The following is a 13,491-nucleotide window of genomic DNA, read 5'->3' on the forward strand; positions in this document are numbered from 1 at the left end:
TGTCTTACAAAGTTGCTGAACAATTCAGTATTCATTCCTACCAGGGATGGATGAGAATTCCTGTAGCTCCACTGCCCTGTTAGCATTTGATGGTGTCAGTATTATGGGATAGACCAGTGTTGTTTTGATTTGCATACCTTAAAGAGACAGACCAAAGGATGACAGGTTTGTCTTACTCCAGAAGTTTTGATACCTGGTCACTTGGTTCCACTGCTTTGGACTGTAGTGAAGCCAAGCACTGTGGCAGGGATGTGGTGGGGCAAAGCTGTTCACCTCATTATGAAAGGAAAGCTCTGGGGATACATCCTTCAAATTCCAGGCATGCCACACCTACTTATAACACATTCAGTTATGACTGCATCAATGGATTGAGCTGTATGTGAAGCTAGAGCCCTCAGACCCGGTATCTCCCAAGTTAACCATGTGGCCATTGTCTTTAACACTGAAGTCTTCAGGAAATAATTAGAAAGATGTAACAATTCTTAACTGACAGTAGCTGTAAAAAAAAAAAAAAAAAAAAAAAAAAGGCCTTAAAACAGGAATTAAAGCTGGGCACGGTAGCAGCTAACAACCTCAGCACTCAGCATGCTGAGGCAGGAGGATTGCCATGGGGTTGTAGGCAGCCTGGGATACTTACTGAGTTCTATGCTGTCCTAGAGTGAGATGTGATCTCAAACAAACAGAACAGGAAGTAAAAATGGACAGGACCTTAAGAATAAATCAGCTAATTCATGATCAAAATTGATTTTTATGTCTTAACTGGGTCATATAGGAGATAATTAATAAAGATATATAACATTTGAATAATACAGAGAGGAAGTTCCACCTAATAGACACAACACACATTCTTTGCAAACAGCCCCATGGAACAGTTATGAAAATTGACCATGAAACAGGCCTCAATAATTTCCAAAAGATCCATATGATTAGGCTACATATTGGAGCATAATCCAGCTAGGTTTAGAATCAATAGCTACACTGATGTGAAATCATCTCATCCCTTATTTGGTAGTTAGACAAGGAAACAGTCCTCTACAACTTGTGGTTTAAAGAAATTACAATAGAAATAAGACAACATTTAGAAGTAAATATTAATAAATAGACCTTTTTTGAGGCAGTCTCATGTAGCCCAAGCTGCTCTTGAACTTGCTATATAGGTGAAGATGACCTTGAAGTTCTGGTCCTTCTGCTTCTACTTTTCAAGTGCTGATTCTAACAGATGTGCATGACCACAGCCGGCTTATATAAAGCTAGGGGTTGAACCCAGAGCTTCACATATAGCAGGTATGCTCACTCTGCCTTACTGACGGTGCCATATCCCCAGCCCGTGGATAGTCTCAAACATCAAAATGGGATGCTGCAGCCCGGAAGCTGGTGGCATTAAGTATTTTCATTAGAAATAAAGAGAGCCTAATAATTAATGAGCTAGTCATTGATCATAAGAGGTTAGAACATGAACAGATAGTGAGGTAAGGCAATAATGGAGACATGTGAAGAGAGGGAACGAAAAGTATCCTAAAGTTAGTGTGTGCTGAAAAACTGATAAGATAATTTCCCAAGACTGCAATCAAGGAAGTCACAGAACTAGGAAGGCAAAAGTATCCCCTAGTTTATAAAGTGAATCTTTAACATTCTGATATAGATTCATAAAGAATCTATAACATTCTTGGCCTTTCCAAAATAACAACAACAACAATAAAAATATAAGAGTTTAAATCCTTCCTGCCTGAGTTCTTCATAGGAGAACCCAAGCCACATGGGCCACATGGGACTTGCCATGGGAGATTTTATGGCCTATATGGCCTAGCATCAACTCATCCTTCCACTCTGTCTGGCACAGAAGGGGTTGGACACAGAGGGTGACTCTGTTTCCCTCTATCTCAGCCCAGATACCCCATCTTCATGGATCATGGTGGAAGAATGTGGGGAGCATAAAAACAAGCTTATTTTGACCTTGACAAGTAGAATTCCTCCTAAAAATTTCTGAAACAGAATTGGGAATGGGAGTGTGTCTGGGACAAGAAGGCGCGGCATGATGGTCAAGATGCTAAACGTTGAAGACGTGAGAAGATTTGGGATTCTGTTCCTTTGAGAGCTCCAGAGGGAAGATCAGAAGAGATGTCTGTTTGCTTTCCATTGCTGTGGCGGAACACTGGCAAAAAATAACATGAAAGGGGACGACGGGGTTGGGGTTTATGGTTTCAGAGGTTTTGGTTCACGCTCACTTGGCCAGGTTAATTTTAGCCTGTGGTGAGTCAGAGCATCACAGCAGAACTGTGTGGTGGAGGAATGTGGTTCACCTCAAGGTGGCCAGTAAGGAAGGAGGGAGGGGAAGAGAAGGGGAGTGGGCGGAGAAGGGGAAGAGAACCCTTTAATAACAAAGCTCTTCCCCACAGACCCACTAAGCAATGGATACATCCATAGCTCAGACCCTCTGTGAACTCAGAGCTCTCATGTTACAATTCCTTCCCAAAGGCTTCACCTCCAAATACTGTGTCACTGAGGAGCAAGCTCTCAGCCCTGGAACTTTGAGGGCCATTGAAGATGCAAACTGTAGCTAGAGGGAAGAAGAAAGAGGCAAGAGAATGGGGTGAGGCTGGGAGCCACACGAGCTCCTAGATCAGAATCCGTTCTCTAGGGCAGGTGGTGAGGCTAAGGTACCACTAAGGATCTGAGAGTGAACTAACTCCTCCAAGACTGGATCACCATGAGATACTGCAAAGCAGCTTGCCTGTGTCTGTGTCCTGACTGCAAAGTATTTTAGTTAACTTACTTCCCTTGCAATTTGTGAAGGGAATGTGTATGTCTGGGGGAGGGGGGAGGGGCTGGAGATATGGCTCAACAGCTAAGAGCACATACTACTTGCTCTTCTAGAGAGCCCAAGTTTAGTTCCCAGAACCTATGTTGGATGGCTCACAACCACTTGTAACTCCAGCTCCAGGAATATCTGACACATCCGGCCTCCAAAGACACCTTCTCTCATATACAGGCACCCTCAAACAGATCATACACATGATTAAAAATACTAACATATTTTAAAATTTAAAATTGGAATAGTGGAATAGTCCTTTAAAACAAAACCAAAACCAAATGGAATCCAAATGGAATTGTTGATCATTAGACTACAAGGTTGTGGCAAGGGAGAGTGCTCAGCTGGTAAAATACTTGCTGAGAAAAAAACCATGAGGATCTGAATCTGAACACTGGCACCCGAATATAAAGTTGGGTGTGAGCCCTGCAGTCCTAGTGAGATAGCCTGTTTCATTAAACAAGATGAAGGGTTCCTGAGGAACAACACCAACACACACACACACACACACACACAGAGAGAGAGAGAGAGAGAGAGAGAGAGAGAGAAATTTCTGAGAGACAGAGAGAAGACAGCTCAAAGGAGACTGACAGACATCTTGACTCTGAACCTCTCTTGAATGAGAAAGTGATGTTTATATTATGGTTACAAGTGATTAAAAAAAAAAACTCCAAAGAGTGGTTTAAACAGGCAAGCGAAAGGTACAGTGTCTCAAAGGTATCAATCACTAGGGTTCCAGGAACCTTCCTCTTAAGCAACTCCTCAACAGTGAGGGTGCAATAGGAGATCAAGACATAGAGTGAAGGGCAAGCTGCTATACATGAGAAGTTTGTGACTCCTGTTCTCTTTGCATAATGGCTGCTATCTCTTTAGCTTTCTTGCCTGCACTTCAGAAAAAGGATGAGAAGGGAAAAAAACCAGGTGAATGAATCTGTCTTTTGTCATAAACTTTCCTTGGAATGACAGTGACTTTGTCAGGTGTAGGTCACGTGGCCATACTTAGCTGCAAGAGAGTCTGGTAAAATGGCTGCTTTAGTTGGGCATATTGCCTCCATATAAAATCAGGAGTGAATCATTAAGGAAAACTTGGAAAATAGCGATTGGTTAGTCAATTAGCTGTGCCTGCCACAAAGCTCATCTTAACCAGAGTTAAGTGGGCTGGGAGATCCCAGGAGCCATCTGGGTTATTTGGAGATGAATGAGACAGCCCCGGAGGAGTTGACAACTTAGAGAGGGGATACAGACAACTAATTGTAACAACGAAACATCACATTACATCTTAATATAATGCAGTCCAGGCAAGGAGCAGAAGTGAGTATGGGGGCTTTGAGGGACAGGGAATACAGCTTACTGGGGTGGGATAGGTCATGGGGGCAGATGTTAGTCAGTGGTAGCATGTTCACTGGATAAGGGGGAGGTGTCCTTAGACAAAGAGACTCTGCATGTGAAATGGAGTATGTAGAACATAAGGCCTTTCCATGAAGGGGCATCAGTTCTGAGGTAGAATGTGCAAGGTGTAAAGTTGAAGGCAGCGTACTTCCAGAACCATCTCTACTGGGATCAGATCTTGGACTTCGTACCAAAGGTTCTGAGGACCCGGGAATGACCCAAGGGGGCTGTCTTCAGACAACCACCCTGGTAGCAGTGTGGGCAGCTTTCCTCAGGCAGGGGCAGAGAGATTTGGAGGACAAGAGAGGACAAAGCTGTCCCAGAGATCCTTACAGCTTTCCCATCTCTAAGGTCAACTGGTGTTGTTTCTGAATAACTCCAAATAGAAGGCTGAGTGGGAAGGTTATGTGTGTGTGTGTTTATGTCTGTGTGTGTGAGTGTGTATATGTGTGTATGAGTATGTGTGAGTGTATGTTTTTGTCTGTATGTGTGTGTTTATGTCTGTGTGTGTCTGTGTGAGTGTGTGCACGCATGCCATCTTGCTGAGATAGGCAATGCATTTGCTGTGCTGTGTGGGGTTTGGGAAGACAGCAGAGAGGTGTCAGGTCCACATAGATCCTTTCCTTTCTCAAAGGGAGGAAACAGCCTTGAGAGGGGCAAGTAGGATATCTAAAGTCACACATTCTTCCATTTGTCTGAGCTGACTGGAATAGAGCCCAGCGCTTGCTAAAGGGCAGCTCTGGCTTTTCTAGCTGTGCTATTTGCCACCTGTCACCTTACAAAATAGGTGCCTGGGAAGGTAGCACGTAGACTTCGGGAGGTGGGGCGGGTGGAGGTTGTCTTTGACGTTTAGCATGAACTCTTGTGAATATATAGGTCAGGCACAGAGGGAGATGCTGGGCAGGGGACCTAGGGATAGAGACCTAGGAAGGGACAGCAGCCTGGAGGGAAAGGTTGCTATGGATGTGTAGTCTTGGCAGCAGTCTGGGGAGTCTTTGAGAGGACCTCCATCTGTGCTCACAGAGGCTGTCAGTGTCCCAGATGACTTGGGTTCCAAGATGTCCAGTTTATTTTGGTTCCTGACCTCTTTGTTCCCTGAGTTCTTGAGATCTGCAGCTGTGGTGGGAGGAATGGTCTCTCCTTCAGAGGGATTAGGGCTGTACAGGGAAAGGGTCCGCGATCTGCCCGCAGGGGGCGCTGTGGACAAGAGCAAGAGGCACCGCTGCAGCAGCTGGCCTGGGTGGGACTCCAACCAGGCTGATCCCACCAGTAGGGAGTGGGGCACTGCAATCCAACCAGGCCCGGGAAAGGGAGAAAAGGACTCCAGACTTCAAAGGCATTCCCAGAAATGTGAGAGCAACTGGAAGCCGGACAGAAACAGGCAGCAGCCCCCATGGAGTGACCTGTGTCCACCAGGGATCCTTGTGCTGCATTTAGTGGGGGCAGGATGCGTTTCTCCAGCATCATGGGGGTCTATGATGTGGAGCCTCGGGGTCCTCCCAGACAGAGTCTGCGCAAATAATTCCCATCAAAGGCCAAAGCCCATGAGTGATTCCACTTAGGAAAAGATTTGCCTGCGGCTTTACAGCTGTATTTTGCTGGAAAGGATCACGCAGGAATCCAGGAGGAGTTAATCTGTTTTGCTTTGCGGCAAGAATCAGGCAGGCTTGCAGTTCCATGCAGTTTGGGAGCTAGGCACATTCCTCCTCTGCTGGGCCCGTTCCCTCATTAGAGAGGTGAAGGGATGGAACCAGGGCTTGGTCTCGACCTTTTTTACCCAAAGACTAAAGAGACTCCTGATCACGCGCTATGCTAAAGTCTCCGTTTGCCCTGGAGAGGTAGCAATGATTCACAATATGCTGGGGGCCACAAAGTGTTTCTGATGTCTTCTCTAGATTTAGGGGGCTACACACAAGATTCAGACAGGATGCACATTTTGAGGAAGAAACTGGATATCTAGTGCAGGCAACCAATTCAGGATTCAGAGAACTGTTAAAAAAATAATGGGGGGATGACGTGCTGACCACCCATCTGCCAGCCCAGAACCCATTTGCTGGCCCCAGCATCCTTCTTGGCTTTGTACTGGTACTTGCCTTCCAACCTAGTGCTTGCTTTATGGAAGGTAGCCTGGGCTGAGCTGTCCACATTCAGGTATGAATGAAAGGTGTAACATGGAAGTGAGGCTTGCAAAGAGGCAAGAATGGGGTGTGTGCTTGTGGCTGGGGTGTGCAGAGAAGCCCTGGCAGACATGATCTGGGGAAGAATGTAGGGAATGGGATCTCCTCCCACCCACCTGCAAACTGTCTGCTGTCACATGTGCTGGGGCTCATTAATTGACACACAGAACCTCTCTCTGTCTCTCTCTCCCTATCCCTTCCCCCCCCCCCAATATCTCATCTCATCTCATCTCATCTCATCTCATCTCATCTCATCTCATCTCAGGTTAGCCTTGAACTTACTATGTAGCTGAAGATAAACTTGAACTTCTGATCCTCCTGCCTTCCCCTCCCAAGTGCTGGGATGACAGGCATGTGCCACCCTGCCTGGTTTATATAATTCTGGGGTTCCAACAGGGGCTTTATGAGAGCTGGCATTAACCTGCCAGTTTCATTGATCTCCAAAATGTGATCCTCCCTGTTGAGACTAGAGACTTGCCTGTAGGTAGGGTCAACTAGATTCTAGAGTCCCAGCATGAATGTCTGTGCACTGTGTATGTGCCTCGTGCTTGCAGAAGTGAGAAGAGGGCATTGGATCTCCTGGAACTGGAGTTACAAATGGTTGTGAACTGCCCAAGGTGAGTACTGGGAACCAATCTGGGTCCTCTGCAAGAGCAGCAATTGCTCCTAACCGTTGAGCCATCTCTCCAGCCCCAACTACTTATGTTTTTGATTTGATCTTCCTACTCTTTTTCCTGAGTGTTCGTGATAGAGAAATGGCCAAAGGAACCATTGGATAATACACATTTCCATGCTACCGTAGGGAGGTGGAGGGGATGCCTAGGAATCCAGGCTCCGTGGAATGGAAAACAGCAAAATTGCAGGTATAAGGCCCATTCATGCACCTCGGCAAATAGCAAGAAAACAAAACTCCCTAGGAAACAATACATCCCTCCTTCAGGCCTGCAGATCTATGCGAGCAAATAAGCAGAATCAGCTGGAACCTCACCAGGGAACCTGAAGGCTACTCTCCTCTAGGAGGAGAGGGAGAAAGGCCCGGAACTGAGGCTGGAGCCCAGTGATTTTCACCTTAGCTTTAACGTTTGAATCTTTATGAGTTAGGCCATTAAAAATTAATGTTGAAAAAAATTTGGCCTTTCTTGTAGTTGTCCTCCAACCACCTATTTTCAGCTTCAAGGTAATGTTCTTCCCTGTGGGGTATGTGTTGTGCTTGCTCTGTCAGTCTCAGAGCACATGCAGGTAAGGGCGAAGAACTTGGCCCAGTTCATCTGTCACTGCCTGCTACCAACTTTTGGTGTCTTTGATTGGGTCCCTCTCAGCTCTGCCTTTCCAGGTTCTGCACCTAATTTCCTTATCTTCTTCACAGATGACAGCTTCCAGGGCCCCCAGGCATGTGTCACTCTGCTTTGACATCCACTGCCATATCTATGGCTCCATCCCACTGCACATTCATAGCCCCTCTCCTTGGCTGCCTATGAGGATGCACTGCAAGAGAAAGCACATTTTCTATTTTGTTTCTGGTCCATTTCCTGGTGCTATCTAGAGTTTAGTTTAACTTTGGAGTGCACAGATACCAACACACACACACACACACGTGCAAGTGCGCGAGCGCGCACCACACACACACACATACACAATGCTATTGCTGGAAAGTCCTTCAGAAACTCACATGATCCTCCCATAAACCAGTTTCCCCACTGAGTCCTCTCTCCCTCTCCAGGACTCTGCTATTCTGCCTCGTGCCTGGAACTGTGCTAGCAACAGCCTGTTGCTCTCTCCAGGCAGCCCCTTCCTGCTGTCACTCCTCCTCCACCACCTCTCTCTTGGGGGACAGTAACCATGGCCATTTTTTGTGCCCCCAATCATTTCCCTTTATCCATCCTCGGAGAAGTTCTAAGTTAAACCTGACCACACCCTTCTTTTGCTGCACATTTCTCAAAGGCTTCCCTTTGAATTAGGCTCCAAGGCCTTAAAAGGGCTTGCAGGATTGGTCGGTGCAGATACAGCTCATATTCTCACTGCTGGTGGAGGTGGGAGCCACCATCATTTCTGTCTTACAATTGAGGGCTTGAGCCTTAAGGGGATTAAAAGAAACATGTCTAGGTTCACATAGGTAGTCAATAGTGGGGCAGCTCAGGTCTCAGTGGTAAAAGCTGGGAGCCTGCTGAGCGGGGTGTGGACGTAGCTTTTTCAGATCTGTTCCTAGCCAATAGAACAGTGCCTGCAACTCAATACCTGTTTGTGAGGTGAATAAATTAAACAAGAGATGTTCAGTGGGAAGAGGCAAGTGTAAGGCACAGCCTGCTCCCCACCCCTCCTCTGGATTCAAACTTATTAAACTCATTGAGAGGACATAAAACAACACTAGTTAATCTACCCTGGAAACATCTGTTATCCAGAAGAGAACATGGTGACTGGCTGCTTGGACTGAGCTGCCTAGATAGGGTTCAGTTAGATGGGGTTCAGTGCAGACAGAGGCCCTTGGATCCATGGAGGGGCTCCAGGGCCATTTCAGGAGTTTCATAGTAGCAGGTCTCTGGAAAGTCCTGACTTCAGCACTTAGGTAGGAGGGTGGATAGGGAAAAAAAATCCCAGCATGCATTGCCATTTCATCAAAAGTGGGGTTTGTTGGGAGTTCTCTCAAAGAAGGGAGCTTTCCATTTGAGGAATATTTAGCTATATCCGAATCCACTTTTGTCTGGGCTTCTGATGAGTAGAGGTGAAGGATGCTGGTAGCATTCTCCCACACACTGCAGGGTCTACACGGCAGAGACTCTCCCACACACTGCAGGGTCTACACGGCAGAGACTCCCACACACTGCAGAGTCTACACGGCAGAGACTCTCCCACACACTGCAGGGTCTACACAGCAGAGACTCTCCCACACACTGCAGGGTCTACACAGCAGAGACTCTCCCATACACTGCAGGGTCTACACAGCAGAGACTCTCCCATACACTGCAGGGTCTACATAGCAGACACTCTCACATACACTGCAGGGTCTACACAGCAGAGACTCTCCCATACACTGCAGGGTCTACATAGCAGACACTCTCACACACACTGCAGGGTCTACACAGCAGAGACTCTCCCACATACCACAGGGTCTACAGGGCAGACTCCCACACACTGCAGAATCTACATGGCAGAGACTTTGACAGTCCAAATGTCATCAGTGCCTAGGTTGAGATTTAAACACTGAAGTGAGTTCATGTGGTGAGTGAATGGTGTTTGTGCTGGTGTCTTCTCTAATGGCTTGTCAGTGCAGCCTGTGACAGAGAGGGCACTGAGAGATGACAGCTATCCTTCTGTGTCCTCCATATCTCCACTCTGTAAAGCCCAGTACCCCTTATGGTCTCCTTGGCATCTCCTCATCCTTCACTCTTCTATTAACCATTGTGGAACTAAAGGTTAGAAGCATTTTGAAAAGAGCACAGTAGGTGGTTTTCAGGTGTGAGGGTGCAGGTGTTTCCCAGATGTGAGGTCACATGTGGTACTTGGGTATGAGGGTGTGGATGTCTCCCAGGTGTGAAGGCACATGTGGTTCTCAGGTGTGAGGGTGTGGGTGTCTCTCAAGTGTGAGGGATCTTGACTCACTTAAGCAGGTGCTGGTTCCTTCATATAGTGGCCTTGCCCTAATGAGGCACAGCACCCTGCTCCCACCCTTCCTCCCCACTCTTCTTTCCTGGTAGTTCAAATGAAGTCTCTCCTGGCCCAAGCCAACTCCTGAATCTCCAGCTTCTGTCAGTCCCTGCGGCCGGCCCCTGTGCTGGGTAGATTTTGGTCAACTTTATCCAAACTAGGGTCATCTGAGAAGAGGGACACTCAATTAAGAAGCACCCCCCCCCCATCAGATTGGCCTGTGGACAAGCCTGTGGGGCATTTTCTTGATTGTAAGATTGGTAGGAAGTGACATAGTTGACTGTAGACAATGCCACCCTTGGGTAACCTGGGATATGTACAAAAGCACACTGAGCAAGTCCAGGGTAAGAGCCAGTAAGCAGCATCCTGTGACCTCTGCAACAGTTCCTGTCCTGACTCCCTTCCCTTCATGCTGGACGACACTGAAGCAGAAATGAATCCTTCCTCTTCAAGGTGCTCTTGGCTATGGTGTTCTGTCACAGGCATAAGTCAGCCCTCTGCTGGAATTCCCACTGCTCAGGGGGCAGTGCCCACATCCTAGCACCTGTTCAAGCTGTTAGGAGCCTGTTTTGGAGTCGTGAAGAAGTGTCTTCCTCCTCTTCGCTCCTTTCCTTCCTTTCTCTGTTATAAAGTGTGGACTTTTTCAGTGGAAAAAAGAAGAGCCCCTCTTCCAAATGGGTGGGCCACGTCCAACGTCCTCATCAGGCCCAGATGCCAAAGTTATTTGTATTCTTGACAAGATCTCTCCTTCCTGGAATTCATGACCTCCAGGACCCCTATTTCTGTGTATCTTCTGTGCTGTGAGTCACACAAAGGAATTCAAAATGTGTCCCCTCTCCAGAGAAACTTAAAATCAACAATGGCCTTGTGGATGACAAAATCCCTAGCCATCACGTCCTAGCCTCCAGACTCTGGCCTTTTGCATGAGATCTAGGGTCTTACCCACAGAGAAGAGGCCAGTGGGGCACCTGCCACTGGCCTCAAGGGATAGAAAGAGAAGGAGGAAGAAGGGGAAGAGGAGGAAGAGGACCATTCTCCTTCAGCCTTGTGCACAATCCTAATGGGCTTAAGAACCAACATTTGTTAGTAGTCTGACCAATAGTTAAGCATAACACTTCAGGGGAGTTTTAGATCAGGAAAGGACAGAAGAGAAGGAAAAGAGGAGAGGGAGAGGGAGAGGGAGAGGGAGAGGGAGAGGGAGAGGGAGAGGGAGAGGGAGAGAGAGAGAGAGAGAGAGAGAGATGCATAGAAGGCATTCAGCTGAGAGATGCAGTGGGCATATGGAGGATGGTCAGCTGAGGGATGCAGGGGGATACACCAAGGGAGGGTCAGGCTGAGGGACTCAGCCCCTTGTCCTAAGCTCAGGAGGGCAGCTTGAATCCTCCCAAGGAAGAAAATGATAGTGGCTAGGGTATCAGGGAGGGTTGGGGCCCATTCCATTCCTCCAGCAGAGTGTTTGTGTGGCCTCTGACCAGCCTGAGAGTGCTCGGAGGTTAAACACTAGGATGTTCCAGGCATTAGAAGGGAGAGGTGGTGAGGACTAGGATGTTCTGTGATGACGGAGGGGGTAGGGGACAGGGCAATCATCTGGCACAGTGTTTGGCTTTCTTCCCCCCCCCCTCACTCAGGAGGGGCTAGATATTTTAGGCTCTTAGAGCTTTAAATGCCTGTTTGCCTGTATTGTGCATGTGGAAGCCAGAGGGTGATACACAGCATCTTCTTCCTCTGTCTCCATCTTCCTCTTCCATTTTCTTTGTTGCTTTTCTCCCTGTCCCTTCTCTTAAGTCAGAGTCTCTCAGTGAACTGGGAGATCACTGAATATCTGATTGCCTAGGCTAGCTAGCTAGTCAGGTGTTCTAATATCTCAGCAACCCAAGAGCTGGGGTTCCAGGTGTGTGCTGCCACACATGGCTTCTACGTGGGTGCTGGGGAGCTGACTTCAGGTCTTCATGGCCGTGCAGCAGGCACGTTACCCACTGAGCAAGCTCTCTGCCCCTCGTGGGTTTGTTATGGTTTTTGACATTGTGGTGGCAAGAAACAGTCATTGTCAATCTGAACAGATAGGCATGACAGTGTCCCAATTAAATAGGTGGCAGGCTGGGCTTAAACATATATCTGGGCTAGACCCCTGTTCCTCAAAGTGTAATCTGGGCCAATGATGTGGGCTTTATTTAGGGACTTGCAAGAAATACAGGATCTCAGGCCTCGGCCTGATCTATAGAAACAGACTTTCAGTTGGGTAGATCAAGCCCCCTGGGACTTTTGGAATTGGAGAAAGGAGTTTAATCTTATTTTCCAAGATTCCTTTCAGCATCTGGGCCAATACATAAAAATGACAGGAAGCAGAATTTCACCTCAATGTCAGAAAGCATTCATTCTCTACTTCAGAATCTCTGTCTTGCAACAGGTGGCTATCTAGGCAGTGAGCACCCTATCCCTGGTATGTTCAAGTCAGGGCTAGATTCACAGTTGTTCACAGAGGACACCGGTAGGGTAAATAGCCTTGTGGCTTTGTGCCCTCGCCAGGAGGCAAACTGCCTGAATTTGAATTTGTGGACAAGAGGACATTTCATTGATCTTTGATCTCTTTGTAGATTCTCTACTTGTCCAGTGTAGGTAACCAAGGACTTCAAAGGACGGTCCCATGCATCAGAAAGAAGCAGGAGAGGCCCTTAGCACCCACAGAGTGCCCAGGGTCGGCTATTGGTCCGTTATATAATCCTACACAGAGAATCTACTTTATGGCTGGACTAGGGACCTGCCTTTGTATTCGAAGTCTCTCCTTTCAGCTCTGAGCTCAGCAGAAGGAGACGCTTTGGGGAACACCAGTCCCAGCTGTTATGTTTCAAGTGTTTGGTATGAGCCAGGCGTTATGAAAACCTTGCTTAATGACTCAAATTACTTTCAGATACTTGCTGGCATGGAAGAGTGATGAGATTAGAATCTGTTGCCGTCCAAACGCTTTGCCTGTTTCAGCTTTAGCGTCAACTTGAGCCCAGAGACGATGCGCACAGCTTGTAACCGACAGATTTATGCCATGTGGAGGGCCCAGAATTCCACTAGAGCTGGTTAAAGACCTTCCTCCAGCCCACGTCCGTGTCTCAAGATCACGGTGGCAGGAGCAGGTTGTTACAAACAAACAAAAACCCAAGGTCCCTGCAGACCCTGGGTTGAGTTACTAGAGGCATCACAAGATTCTATGTCCTTGTCCACACAGCTTTTGTGTACATGGTCCCCATCTATTTGTCTGGGTGGAAAGAGAACTTGGTTTTAGCCATAGGCTCTGTTTAGGATTCTTACTGTGGATCCTTTTGGCTGTGTGGTCAGGGGCAAGGCTCTGGTCCTCTCTGAGCCTTGGTTTCTTCTCTTCTGCAATGGAATGATAATGCAGCATGCTCCACCAGGTCACAGTGAAGATGGAGTGGGAGCGTCAGAGCACTGTGGCTTGCCAGGAGCTACACAAATGGGGCTTGT

This window comes from Mus caroli, unplaced genomic scaffold (genome assembly GCF_978045245.1).
Source record: "Mus caroli unplaced genomic scaffold, Mus_caroli_1 scaffold_11, whole genome shotgun sequence".
NCBI lineage: Eukaryota > Metazoa > Chordata > Mammalia > Rodentia > Muridae > Mus > Mus caroli.